Source organism: Mercenaria mercenaria, chromosome 9, assembly GCF_021730395.1.
Source record: "Mercenaria mercenaria strain notata chromosome 9, MADL_Memer_1, whole genome shotgun sequence".
NCBI classification, from domain to species: Eukaryota; Metazoa; Mollusca; class Bivalvia; order Venerida; family Veneridae; genus Mercenaria; species Mercenaria mercenaria.
The window spans coordinates 47249193-47265121 of NC_069369.1; positions in this window are offsets into that span (position 1 = coordinate 47249193).

A 15929-nucleotide genomic window follows, 5' to 3' on the forward strand; every position below is an offset into this window, starting at 1 on the left:
AAATTATTTTAATTGATGTTGAGTAATGTCCAGGCCAATTAAATAATAATTCTTATAGCAAAGCAATTCTCACTCCTTAACCATTAAATAATTACTTAAAACTTAATAAAAGAAATTAAAAGTTTGTTTATTCAATGATTATGATCTTTTTATTAAAAGTAACAAAATAAAACCAGGAAAAAAGATAATTGCTGGAATTTATTAGAAATTAAGGTTCAGTTGCATTTTTAATAGATAAAATGGAATATGGACAGAAGGATTTTATATATTAGAAATGCATAATTCCCCTTGTGTTGTCTAAATAACGATCATTCTTTTATGTATCATAAAATCCAGCAATAAAGAGATATCATTGTTCAAAGTACACATGATTTATTATTTCTAAAAGCTATGTGCCTGAATGCATTTTTTATATTTTTGATTAAAAAAAAAAAAACAGCAATGATGAAATGTAATTGTTAAAAAACTTGATTATTAAAAATATGAAAAAAAAACACTGTTGTGTCTTATCACTTTATTTATTTAGCCCTAATTCAATCAAGCTTTCTAAACTCGTTATAAAGGTGAGAACTGATTTGCTATGAAGTTGAGAAATATCACCTGTAATTTATGTACTGCACAGTAGCTATACAGTAGCTTATTATGATAAACAGAAACAAGTCTATCAATGGTCCAGTCTTGTGTATTGGCCATTACCACCAATACGCAGACCTTATCATTCCCATAGGCCACATACCTGGCATACCAGAATCAGTGTCTTTAACTTTTACTCGTTTCCGATTTTCTCCCAGTATGTGCTCTTCCATATTTTAAATGTTTATTCTCATGATACCTATAACGTTTTCGTCACTTTTTACAAGAAAAATAGATCTCCTGGAAGCACAGAACACCCTGAACACAGTCAGAGAGCCATGCATCGCAAAATATTTGCATTCGCCCAATTCTTTTCCATTGAAAATTATGACGTTCATTTCATATGAACAGCAAATGGGAAGGTGCGAAAGTTACGTTATCGTTGCTTAGTGATAACCGACCGCTGTTTTGACGACGTCCGCGTATAGTCAGGGAGAACGTTCCTTAGATGACGTCGCAGTTGTTGCGTCTGGTGGACAGAATGGCCGAAAAGCTGATTTTAATGTTAAATGCCACAAAATATGTGCAATTTATAATTTGATCTTGTTTACAGATGGAAAGGAAATAAAACGTAAATATAAGAAATGAAACTTTTGTTTTCGGTGTTCATGCGAAATGAACGACAGAATAGGATCGGCAAATTAAACATGAATCGTTAGAACACCGAAAAAATCATTTCATTTCTTAAGTAGACTCGCAACTGTAGTGGAAAAATATAGCTGACGTGGCATGGCAATGATGATTACAAGGCCAGCATTCGTTAAAGTAGGCCACATTATTGAGAAAGCTGATGGCAGCGGAAGTGTTGTTTTTGTACTTGTTGAACAAAACGGATGCATTTTATAAATACCTTCAATTAACGTTAACAACAGACCTGAATGGGAAGCAACATATATAGTAAGTACAGGTGAAAAATGACTAGAAGTACAATTGAAAATAAATCCGTTAAAAGATCCATTAGAAGCACAGATAACAACCGAGCAACACAGGAGTAAAATTAGTGCTGATTGTGGCTTTTTCTGTTGGACTTCTTTCGTTGTTTTTCATGTCTCAAATCTACAGGTGTAATAATAATAAAACCATTAAAAGTTAAAGCTGTATAATGATCATATGACTGTGGGATAATTTTATAACATGTCTAGCTTGAAATTCAAAGGCAAAAAGTATGTTCTTACTTTAAATGCATCGGTTTGCTTTATAAATGAATTGTTCGCCAAATTGGTCGATTCTCGACGCAGGGTTTCCTCTTTATATATATTCAATTACTGGGAATTTGGAATACCATTAAAGCTCTTTGAGTCAAATTAAGGAAAAAGATGATTCAGAAGTACAAAACATTTTGTATAAATGCATGCATTATAAGACGGTAGTTCTTTGTGTCAAGCTTATTCATTTACGCTCGTGAAATTATATTAATTTACCAGGTTTTCTTTTGTAAAATAGATGATATTTTATATTTACATGTCATCCTGCCAGCCGAAGTATAAAATTTGGGTGTTTTGCGCACTTGGACGTGTGCCAGATATCGCCGGAAGTGTGCCAAATATTTGGCACCAATCTCCTACGCAGTGTTCTCCTCTTAAAGTAAAATTATTCGATGTTATTGTACAGTGTCTGTAAATGTTCGTGTAATGCGCGATAACGTCAACACTGTCTGACGTTTCCGTCCTTTCCTTCAAAACATTTATTTAAGAAGTAATTTTTAGCAAAACAGTGCTTTATCACTATTTATACACGATGGGCGGTTATACGTCTGGCGTAATAATTTCACGAGGGCGCAGCCCGAGTGAAATTATTTCGGACGACGTATTACTGCCCGAGTGTATAAATAGTGATAAAGCACTGTTTTGCTATAAATTATTTCGATTCTAATATGTTCTTTATTGTAAAATTTATATCAAATATGATGGAACTGTTTCTTCGCGTAAGCATGGCGCCAATAGTAGGTCTTTGTTTATACACGTCAGGGCCGGAAACGGTAATACGTCTTGCGACAGAATTCAGTTCGGGTGAAAATTATTGCGAATTATTCAGCGAAGTGAATAATTAACTCAGTATGTGTGTAAATTAATCAACACGTTTGTGCAATGTGACATTTCGTTTAAAACATGTTATTAAGTAAAATACTTCATGGAATTTGAAAGCGCTATTTCTTGGTTCGAACATGGCGCTAAATATTACGTTGACGTGACGTCAACATAACATCGTTGTGATGATTAAAGCATTGTTAGTCATTTTAGAATGTAAATTCATGCATTCTAGGACGTCACCGAAGTATCTTGTGTCAGTCTCATTTATTCACTCCCGAAGAGGAAGTTAGCAAAGTTATGTTATTTACCATATTTCCCTCTGTAAAAGAAAAAATAGTTTGTATAATTATACCTCTCGTTAAATCCTGCAAGTCGGCAAGATGCTGTTCATATAATTTTGTTTGGATTTAGTGTAATCTGTTACTATATTTATTAATATATGCAATAAATCGAAATACCAATTTAGTGATAAAACTTAGGCATACATCATCCGTACGAAACAACGATCCATTGCACAGAATTACGCAGGAAGACTGTTGTTTCAATTGTATATGCACAAATACGTGTTGTTGTTGTTTTGTAAATTAAATGTCTTTACAACTTGGTCCACTCAGGCAAGACCGTAAACTGAATATTTCATACATTCGGTTTTTTATTTTCAAAATGTAACACATGCACATTGTATGATTTGTATCACTTTTGTATAAAAAGGAGTTGTTTGTTTAAACTTTGATTATTTTTCGCCATTGAAAACCTAATCCTTAGGATATTTAAAGCGCCTGTACAAACGTTCATTGGCCTAATTTACAGCAATACATTAAAATAAGACAATCTATATATTACAGACTATATTGATGACTCTAATATTGACAATTAAGACGCATTTCGACATACTTTTAAATATTTGAACAGATTTTTATTTAATCTGATAGATAAGACACTAAGTCTTGTCACTAATTTGTTTTACAAATGGCAACATAAAACTTGGGCCGTTAACGTTTGTATACTTCTTACTGCTTTGAACTTGTATAAATAAATCAAATCCTTTAGATTAGACGCATTTATACTGACTTTTTATTGCTATTTTCGCGTTATTCTGAAGATAAATGTCGTCAGTATGAAAGTGATTTCTAAACGAATTGAAAGACATAGAGTGTTTATTTGAATTATACAAACATACTCTAAAAATCTTTCAACAATGTAAGTTTTAACGTATAATTGACGTCACTAAAGCACACGTGTTTTACTTCTGTTTTGTTCCCACAAATTGTTAATACAAGATTTACCTTTTTTCTGTAAAAAGCTCTTCTGCCAATAATTTACCAATAGGTTTTCTAAGAACAATAGAAAACGTCATCCGCATCAAGTGGAAATCTCGTACAAGTTTCTGCACGAGTATTTCCTGCATCATTTGATTTGAAAAAATAGTTTAGTCAAATTTACTAACGTCTCCATTTGAAAAAGATATTATTGACGTCTATAAAATGAGACTTTTCAATCCTCCATAAACACAAGAGATTGATAAGATTTAAACTGGTTGTACGTATAGAGCAATTGCTACTGCATTCTGGGTTCATGAGTCGTCCATTTCATTTCTTGCTTCCAGCGGAATTACTTTTGAATAGGATTTGTAGTCCTGGTCATCCACGTGGATATTCTGTTGCTCTGGTCATAGCACTTTTGAAGGCAATGAGTGTAATTTATAATGTTATGGGTCCTAAACTGATAATTAATTCATAGCACATATTAGTTGAATTACCATTTATCACACATGGGTCTTCTCAATTGTTTTCATCCTTGTTTTAGAGACTTTTGAAAAAATATTGTTCCTGACTTGGCAGAGATGGTACGTTTTTGTTCAGTTTTATATCGCATTTCAATTTGATAATGTTTTGTAGGAGGAGAATATGTTGCTTTAAAAGAAGGAAATAAAGCGCTGAATTTGTAACATATTCGTTTATAAATATTAAGCATTCCACATTTGAAATTTACACTATTAAAATTGTATTATTATGTGTAATAATAATTAATCATTTGACTTCATTTTCTTGTTCCTGTATGCCACTATTGTTAAATATCTTACACTAAACTACAGATTCCCTTTAATTCCTATATGTCTGGTGAGAAGCGTCTGTTTCACGTTTGTGAAATATAATCATCAAATGGCTCGGTACGATTGTATTTGATCGTGAATAGCAAAGTAATTGTTAATTGTGAACATTTACATCTAAATGGTTAAAGAAGTTTTAAAATTTAACTTATAGTAATAATCAGATACGTATTCGTATGAATTTTCGAACAGATTTTTTCTGGTTGTCGATTTTTTCAAACTTTGTAGGATACCATGTTACTGTATTTGAAAAAGAATTCTAATACATTTCAACAAATGCCAGAAATGTCTAAATATTACATTAAAATCTTATAAGATCAGTAGGCAAGTGTTAGTAAACCGAGCTTGGCTGTAAAATGGTATTTAGTTTATCTAGGCACAAAGAGCTCAAGATGTTCTATTTTGAAAGATGATGTTCTATCTCGTCTATTTTGCCATCGGTCGTCGTCATGTGTCGTCCGCCATGCGTCGTCAACAATTTTGGTCCAGTCTTCATAAAGCTTGGTCAGAATGTTTTGTACCACAAAAATCTCGGGAGAGATTGAAACGACTATTAACTATGCCACTTGGTCAAATACTATAGAAAAGCCATATTAATATTCTAGATGCCATACTTTTTACCTGATCTTTATCAAACCTATTCAAAATGTTTGACCTTATAAAATCTAGGTCGTGATCTAAAATATCAAGGTCACTGGATCAAATAGCAAAAAGCCATTTTTCCACTTTGTCTTAAGTTTGCGGATTCTGACCAGAATGCTTATCGGTTTTAAAAGCGTTAAACTTGACTACCTGTCGTGAGATTAAATTTACACTTTATAGGTTATTGTATCTGATTGAAATGATATCTGTTATGGTCGAGCATACGGACTGTTTTCCATACATTGCGTAATACAATCCGTAAAACGTCTGCTAAGGACCTAATTAAGAAAAGAAAACAACAACAACACAATACCTAATTGTTTTAAGTACCTAGGTACATTTAAAGTTGTAGTCGTGAATATTTCACTGTTATGAGTTAAATACATAACAATATTCAGATGACAATTGGAGATTTCATAACATTTCTACCTTGAGATCTGGACAAAATGAAGTGTTCCTGTTTAGTTTTATTTATGGTTTGTGCTTGCAGCATTGGTTGTTGTTTTGACACATATTTATGTTTTGAAATGTCGTGACGCCCTTAATGCTCAAATAATCTCGGAATTGAAAATACATTTATAAGCAGGTCTTTGAGACTGAATTAGCAAAGTGCTGAACGAAAATGCTTCAACAACTCTAAGTCTACAGAGCGTGTGAAACGATTTCATATGCTGATAATTATATATAGATTTGTGACGTTTCAACGAGCTGAGCTATTTGAACTCAATATTTTGCAACATCAATTAGTTTATTACACTTAGAAAATACACTGACCGTACAAAACTACGATTTATCGTGCAGAATTGCAGAATATGACAGGAACGATTTGTATATCCACACATATGCTTTGTAATGTCCTTTTAAGTTCAACCACCGGACCAAGTTAACTTGGTCGTTCATTTTATCAAGAGAAGAAAAGCATTACATTTTGTATTGGTCAATATAAGTTCTATATTTTATTGTAATCACTTTGAAGCTGCGAGGGGTTAAGTATTACATTTCCTATAAACGAAACATAGCTCGTGGTCACTTGATAGTATCTCGTTTCAACGAGTTACTATCTCATTCTCATGCAATGATTAACTCGTGGCCACGAAATAGTACGAAATAGTAACCTTCCGAGATTTAGTTTGCTGTGGCAATGCTTTAGTATCTCTAATTAAGTTAGTCATCGGAACATGAAACCTACTCATGGTAACGCGATGGCATCTCGTTCCCATGAGTTAGTCTCTCGTGACAACGTAACTGCATTTCGTGACCATGTGATAGGATCGCGTTCCCGCGACTTACATAACTCGTGACCACTATATAGTAAGGGTCGGTCGCGTTCAGATTTCGGCCCTACCTAAAATTCAGCCTATGAGCACGAATAAAGTCGGTCAGGCTAAAACTGTGCTCCTATCGCCAATATACGGTGGCATAGAGGGGACATAGGAAATATTTTATTTATCACGTGCGCACGTGTTAGCTTCCACAAGTGAACGTGTTAATTAACACGTGCGCATGTGATAATCATCACGTTCGCACGTGGTAGCTAACATGTTCGCACGTGATAGCTATCACGTTCGCATAGGAAATATGTTATTTATCACGTTCGCACGCGATAGCTATCACGTTCGCATAGGAAATATTTTATTTATCACGTGCGCACGTGTTAGCTTCCAAGTGCGAACGTGTTAATTAACACGTGCGCATGTGATAATCATCACGTTCGCACGTGGAAGCTAACACGTTCGCACGTGTTAGCTATCACGTTCGCATAGGAAATATGTTATTTGTCACGTTCGCACGCGATAGCTATCACGTTCGCATAGGAAATATTTTACGTGTTAGCTATTTCCTGTGTCTCCTCTATGCCACCGTACCAATAAGCCTATAGGAGTTAAAATCTTTAACAAAATCACCAGCGTATTGTGATGTTAATTTTACTATCTAAACGTTTGTATATAAGCTGATGCAAACAGTTACTATCTTTATCTTGCGGCTATATTTTGATCATAAAACTATAACTTCGGCATAATTTTTTTTTTCCGAACAAAGGTCCGTCAGTCAGATTTTTCCCCACATTCATTTATACAATTACATGAACTACATTTTAAAACGATATACGATTCCGCACTCTTTTTATAATTACTTAAATTTGATAACATTTTCTTTTTATGTTCAAACTTAGCAAGTCTACAGATTGTACAAACGGACTAAATTCATAGAGAGTAAATAATTTGGTATGTGCGGTATATGCATCAGCAAAGACAGGTTAAATAGCGAAATTTATGAATATTACTTATAAGGTTTCCGACCCACAAATAAGCAAGTTCTATGTAACAGTGCCATAAAATATATCAAATAATCTGAATACTGAAGCCTGATAAGCTCATAATAATTTTGGCATTATTTGAAAGTGAATTGTCTACTGAAAAAGATATATAAATTACATGACAAAAGTATGTAATTATTTTTTTTTACTTTATAGTCTTCAATGATACTTCAACAGAAATCCAATTATTAGTCTAAGATTTATCATTTCGCAGTAACAAAACATGACTGTAACGATTTTTGCATATAATTATGGTCATCTTATTCTATCTAATTCTTGTTCAGCAGACATAACTCTTTCAAATGATACCAACCCCCCATCCGCTATTCCAAAAACCGGGGGTTCACCAGAGATCAAAATGTTACCTATTAATGGATCCCGGGATACCGCGTTAATAAACGAACGAGATAGTAAAAGACTGGAACGAGATAATGTCGGGTGACCAGGAGTTAAAAATTGCGTGGAAACGAGATATTGTCTCGTAGCAATGAGATTGTAACCATTGAGATCGAGATAATATTTGCTGTCAAGCGGTCACAGATAAAAAGCACACTTGTCCCCAGTGAGCTTCCATACTTTTATAAAAATCTCATGAAAGTTCGTTAGTGAGACTCTATTCTTGGGAAGTGGCCAGAGTGTGCAGTTGGTCAAGTGAAGGCAGCTGTACAAAAACATAATAAAAAGCATTCTTTGGTCTTATTATCAGCACACAATTTATTTGTGTCAGTCAAAATTAATGACCATATTGTTTGCCTATTAAAAGTATTTCGAAATTCAATTAAATATTTGCATTGATTTCATCTATAAGATAAAACACAATTTTTTAACTAATTGCAACATAAAACTGAGGTCTTCAACGTTTGTTTACTTCTTACTTGTGAACTATATAAATAAATTAAATCTTGAAATAAGACATTTAGATTAAACACACTAATAGTTACTACTGAATTGCTTTTCGTATCATTACGAAGATAAAATGAATGACATGATATGTTTATTTAAATTATACAAATTTAAAATTGTTTTCTTTTGTCTGGACTTGGTTTCTGTACTTAATTCTTTTTGATTCATTGTTAAGAGTGATAGAAAATAATAGATTTAAATTTTTTAAATGGAAAATAGATTTAATATATAACAGTTGGCTCCAAAAGCATGAAAGATGGAGAAGCTGTACATATTTATCTCATGGATGGTTATTTTTCTGGCATTAATAGAGGTAACTTGAGAAATAAAAATGTCTTTGCTTTCTTTAATTAAAAAGATAGTATATATTTTGTCAGTGCCAAAGTGTCTGGTGTACATGTATTACCCTTTAATAAAGTTTGAACATATTTCCCTTGACGAAAAACATAGTTTTGTCTTTCTATAGATTGGTATCTCAAGAACTTCATATTTCATCGCCATTCACATGGTGTTCGTAAAAAGGCTCGATGTACTTGGAATCAGTTCTGTGTCATTTCCTTATTCTGTGAACTATGAAGTCCGTTAAATGTATAAATTTGCGTTAACCGGTGCTAGAGAGTTTCGCACATTTTATGCGTTCTGAACAGACCGAGTCTAAAATTACTTTGTTTTCATGTTCGCCATATGTTTCCATAGATTGGTTGAGTTATACACTTCAATGGATATTCTAAAATATTTGACTGTTAACGTACCGAAAGCATGCCGGAAGAAATGTCCCCTTTCTTGGAATCAGTGTTGTTGACATTGCTTTCTGCTCCTTGGCTTCCTCGGTCAAATGCTTCTGTATAATCCAGTTTTGATTAAGCTTGTGCAAGGGACTTTCATAATATACATTTGTTTATAAGAAAATTGAGCAAAGATAATTCTTTTAATCAGTGCTATTAAAATACATAAAGCCATTTCAAAAATCTATTTAGATATCAAACGCAGCAAATGCACTACATGTGGAGAACATAATACAATGCGGAAATCTGACGTGCTTCCACAATGCAAAATGCAGCAATGGAGGACAGCAATGCATGTGTCAAACTGGATACATGGTAAATATTCATTTTCAATCAACATTTTCATTGTTGTTGTTTATTTTTATCGACGTAATAATGTACTATTGATAATGATGATAATAACAGTAATAATATTAACAAAAATAATAGTGATAAAAACAATGGTGATTATATCACGTAATTTAATCCGTTTATATACAACAATCAAATATATCGAGCAACATCATTTCTTTGATATTTTGGTATGTGAGATTTTAACAAAACGTAAAGCAATAAAAATATGAAGGGCTAAAGTGCCGCAAAAATATAGCCGACAGACTGTATACCCAGTAAGATGAATTCGGTAAATGAGGGTTTTGTTGTAGTAAAGAAGTGACTACAAACTGACATTTTACTGGTTATCAGAATATGAGCATGCAAGTTGTTGAATCTTGTGCAACTGGTTTTGTTTTCACTCAAATGAATGCATATTCGTGTACCTATATGTCAAGGATATGTTTCTTTAATTTATAAACGGTTTCAGATACACGATACCTATAAACGATATAAGGTTGGAGAGTGCTGTCCTATGGACGGCTCCTGTTAGACATAGTGTTATTTTAAGCAATCATAGAAACGTTTTAAGATTCATTGATGTGATTTTATGGTATATCATTAGTTTTAATGATGATAAGGTTTTTATGGTATAGTATTATAATGTACAAACTGTCATAATGTACAAACTGCCATATGTATAGTCTCAAATAAATCATTTATGATTGGTCACATACATGTTCTTGTGATATTTTGATAATTGTAAATTATAATGTACATGTAATGTGAATGAGACTTTAATAAAATATTTGAATTGAATTGAATTGAATATAAATTTTGAAGTACATAGTAAAACTAAAACTGGTCTTAATACAGCTGTTTTTATCGAAAACAGGAAAATAAATACAGGCAATATGACAGTTAAGGCAGTTACAGATTCATCTTGAAAATCAGGAAATATCAACATTAAGGCTAAACACATAAATTTTACTGCATTTTAATTTACAATAGTAATTGATCAAATGTGTTAATAATTTTTATTGATAATATAAATGTATATCTGTTAACGTTCTTATTTGAAGTAAATTTATTTAAATCTTGTGTGTTGTTTAAATGTTTATTAAAAGTTTTAACTTTGGTAACGTAAAATATTTTCACGTTCGTTATTTGAGAGTCATTTTTAATGTATTGTATTATTTTACATATACCGAGTGTGCTTTCATCTTAAGATTTAAAAGAAAACAAGCTACTGTCAGTATCCTTAATTGTGTCTCCAAAATCATGCATTAATAGGTAATGTAAATAACAAATTCAGTCTTCTGGGAGTTAATGCATTTCGTTCAAAATATTTCTAATAACTTAAGTATCGCATTTTCAATACCATTTTATCTGTGTCGTGTTGTCTGAGACGAACCCATTTTACTGTAACTGAAAAGTCTTTTTATTCTTTGAAGTCACATTATGTAAAAGATGCATTTTCATAATCAGTTGAACTCTTATATCATTGTACTACTAGGGTGTACTTCTCATTTATTAATGTCATACCTTTCGTTTTAACCAAATGACAATAGGCTTTATTAAGTTGCGATTCATTTATCGATCCCAAAACTAAGCGAAATCGGTATAACCTGTTGCAGTAGTTATTCTTTCAATTTCCAATAATTCAACTATTGCAAGTCGTGGTTTACTTATAATAATGATGTTTTAACTATACCATCTAATTTGTCCTATTCATATGTAAATCATATAAGAGAAACTTTTTTAAATAAATACATCTAAGATTTTAAGATATTGTTCTCAACACAGAAATAAACATCATTTTAACGTGGTACATTCAACAAAAGCGTACAAATGACACAGTATTTTTCCCTTTACATATTCAGATTGGTGATAAAGTTTCCTTTTAGACCATAGTAATATTTTGCGACTATCTCTTAGGCAAAACTAACGCTTTAATGAAGTAACTTTTTTGTTTCATATGTCTGGGTAGTATTCATTCTAGTTTGAATTGTTTGTAGGGAAAGACTTGCGTCGATGACTTGGACGAGTGCGGCCGCGGTAATCCATGCATGCACCGCGGACATTGTCGCAACACTGTTGGTAGTTACAGGTATTGCTATAGCGTGTTCACATTTTATAATATTAGATCACCTTCGAGATGTCTTAAGAATAACAAAACAAAAAAGTACGTGTATTTCCATGTTTATGACAAATGAACAATTGAATTTTATGAAACTGACTTTCATTACATAGAAATAAACCTATAAAGAAAAACAGCATTACTTGTGTGTACCTTAATAGCTTGCAAAGTTATTGTCGATAGTTTAGAAAAGTAAAGAAAACTATTTCTTGCATGCCGGACAGGATTTTCCTCTGCTTTTCCGGTGCTAGAAAAACTCTTCTTACACTCAGAGATTTAAGATGGCTCACGTGCTATGATTTATGAATGAAAGCGTAAATTCATATGTTGCAATAACAAAATAGCCTATGGAAGAAAAACCTTCGTTTTTCGTTATATCTTCTACAAATTGAAGAATAAGGCATGCACGAAAAAGAGCCAATCACTGGTAGAGTTATCGCCTAAACAGTTACCCTCGTGCCGGATATTCCCATCTTTACCCGCAACCAGTGAAAGATTCTAATAACTTGATTCACTTAAGCTGGCGAAAAAAATCTTTGTGAAATTTATTGGCTAAAATCTGTAAGTTTATATATCTTTTATTATGTAAGAAAGTGTATAAACTTATACAATTTTGGAATCTCTAAACTGAACATAGAGGTAATGACTACAAAAAATAAGAAAATTAAATATCTTAACCTCTACTTTGAAAATATTTTCTGCAATTTCATCGGTTGACTGATACGATCTCCGACTATAAAATGCTTTCCACTATATTGCATTTGCAGGAGTTAAACCCCTTAAACGTACTAAAATAGTATTATTAGAAACATGCAGACAGATGTCAAAATATATGACACAGTTCTCTTGAGCAGGGAATGGTATATAAAATGCGGTTAAACTTTTAGATACATGGCTATTATTTTTGTCAAAATTTAAATTAGTGACATATTTCTCGTAGTTATAAGACCTCTGTTTCGTTTTATCTATTTAGACCTCTCCATTAATATATAGGTTAATATATAAACATATTGTTTTCAGATGTCAGTGTTTAGAAGGTTGGTCTGGTACTCATTGTGAAATAAAGGACATGTCTTCCTCTGTTCACACATGTATGCCTGGTTGGACAGGTGATATGTGTCAGAACCAATGTCTGAATGAGTAAAGTATTAGTTTTCTTGGTGCCATAATCTTGTCTTAAATCTGTCCAATATTGTTTGATTCATTTTTTTCTTTGAAAGTATTCAAAAAGTGGCAAACATAATCCTCAAAAATAGACAGTAATTATCAACATATGTAAGTGAATTTAAGTGAATTTAATATAATTGTTATATAATGTTTGCATGATAAACAGCACATACAAAAGTATAAATGAGAGTTGGAAAGAAAAGAAGAGAGCGATGCTTCTGTCTCTGTTTTTCCTTTCCTGACTGTGCTCAGAGCAGTATGTTCTCCATTTGTTTTTCTCTAAAATGGCCAGAGATATTTTTTTTGTATTTCCATTTCAGTTCAATGTGCCGACCGACAGAAGTTTGCAAAAAGCTTAGTAGAGGACATTATTGTCGTTGTGCTCCTGGGTGGGATGGCATCAATTGCACTACCGATATAAATGAATGTGCAAATACCCCATGCCCGAGTAATGCTACCTGTATTAATACACCAGGTTCCTACAAATGTCTTTGTATATCTGGCTGGACAGGGGATAGCTGTAACAAGGATATTGATGAGTGCTTAATCAGTCCATGTCAGCACTTTTCAACATGTGCTAATGAACAAAGGTATTACAGTTGCACATGCGCACCAGGATGGAAGGGAGATAACTGTACTTATGATATTGATGAGTGTACTTCAAGCCCATGCAAAAATGTAACAAAATGTTACAATGCTCCAGGGTCGTTTGATTGCAAATGTCCTCAAGGCTGGGATGGCGTAAATTGCGCGATTGACATTGATGAGTGTAAAACTTTCCCATGTCGAAATTCAGGAACTTGTATAAACACTAACGGTTCCTACAAGTGCAAATGTGACTCTGGTTGGCAGGGAGATAACTGTGGGGAAGATATTAATGAATGTGACCAGAATCCTTGCAATGTCACTGCCTTTTGTATAAATAGCCACGGATCTTTTTCATGTGCTTCAACACAGATGAGCTCAAAGGGTAACTTATGTTCCTCTTTGGATTTATTTAGTGGTAACATTAATCGTGAATTGTGGGACATTTAGCAGTGTTGTTTGAAATAGTTCGAAAAAGTATTGTTGACGCGAGTCATAACAAGCAGTAGAAGGGCTTCCAAAGTATTTGATTTACTCTCTTAAATTGAATAGTGAATTTTTCTACCTCAGATTCAGTATAACTTACTATAGCCACTGTTATGTTAAGGTAGTACTGCACGTATGATAAACCGGAAGTGATGGCGTAACGTCAATTATCCGGAAAACGTATAATAAAGCCTTGATTCGGCGTACGGAAATGAAAATCATTTTTGAATTTATGGCAACCGGTAGTAAATTTATAACAATGGCACGGTTACTATCTTCTTAAAGTCAAAATATGATGTTAAAACATCTGACACGTTAAATTATAATGTCTTTAAATTATATTTAAATGTGCGGTTCACTTTCATTATGGTCAAATATCTTATCAAAAAGCACACGAACCTACATATTTTATTTCACTACATGAAAAAGACCATAATGTTTATTCACAACTGTGAGAAGTTTCATTAAAGTCTACATTGTAGAACAATTTCTATTCACGAAAATGTCATGGAAATTGTAATTTTCTTATAGACTCCCATTATGAAAAATTGCGCGAGGTTCTAATTTTTCAAATCAGTTTTGCAAAAAATCAAGCACACGATCCTATCTTTTTTATTTGCAGAATTTTCTAAGTATATTCTGAAGTTTTGATAAATCAGAGTTTAATCAAATTCAACAGTGTAGAAAAAAAATCGATCCGAACGTGCATAACTACCTTAACACTATTTACCAATTTCTTTAAATATTCTTAACCATATATCAATGTATCAAGTAACATTAAATCCATTTCAAGTATTTTAAAGTAATTGTCTTATATGCTAAAATGTGTAAAACTAAATATAAAAAGGGACATAAATCTATGATAATTAAAGACTGAGTTTTGAATTTAATGCAAAACTTTCTTTCGATGCAATTATGGTAAAAGATAGGATCGTGTGCTCAATTTTTGTTTTGCTAGACTGTTTTGAAAAAGGTCTCTCACAAATTTCTATAATGGGAGTGGAAAAATCACATCTTTTACAACATTTTCGCTAATTATATTTTTATATAATGTAGATTTTAATGACACTTCTTACAGTCTTAAATAAACATATGATATATGATATGGTGAAATAAAATATATAGGTTCGTGTGCTTGTTTTTTGAGATATTTGTTCATGATTTAAGAGATTCGCACATTTCATGCTGATTTTAGAATTTGTTGGAATTATTTAACGTGTCAGATGTATAAATATCGTATTTTACTTTAATAAGGTTGTAATAAATTAACTCACCGATTGCCATTAATTTATAAAATGTTTTTGATTTCCGTACGCCGAATCCAGGCTTTATTCTACGTTTTCCGGATAAATGACGTTAAGCCATTCCTTCTGGTTTAACAAAACGCAGAACTACCTTAAAGTGAATAAATCCGGTCAACATGAAGTGTTTCAAAATCATGACTAAAATTTACGATTAAGAACATTCCCTTTTAGAATGGATACTTATAATATCAAGGCACAGTTCCTGATTCAGTCAAAGAAATATTTAACTTTTGTAATGTATAACCAAACGATTTATGTAAAACAATTGTTATATATAATCAACTAAAGTTTAATACGACTCTGCTTCAAAACTTGCGAATACAACCTTAATAATTTGTAGATAATATGAATTCTGAATAATACAAATTATTATATACCTATGAATGTTCATTTATTAATTAGTGTCGAAAAACGTGAACTTATGAAACCTCACGACTTCACATTTTTTTTCAAATTTCATAAAACGAGAAAGGTAATGTAAGTTTGAAATCGTGAAGTATTGAGTTTTGTCTTGA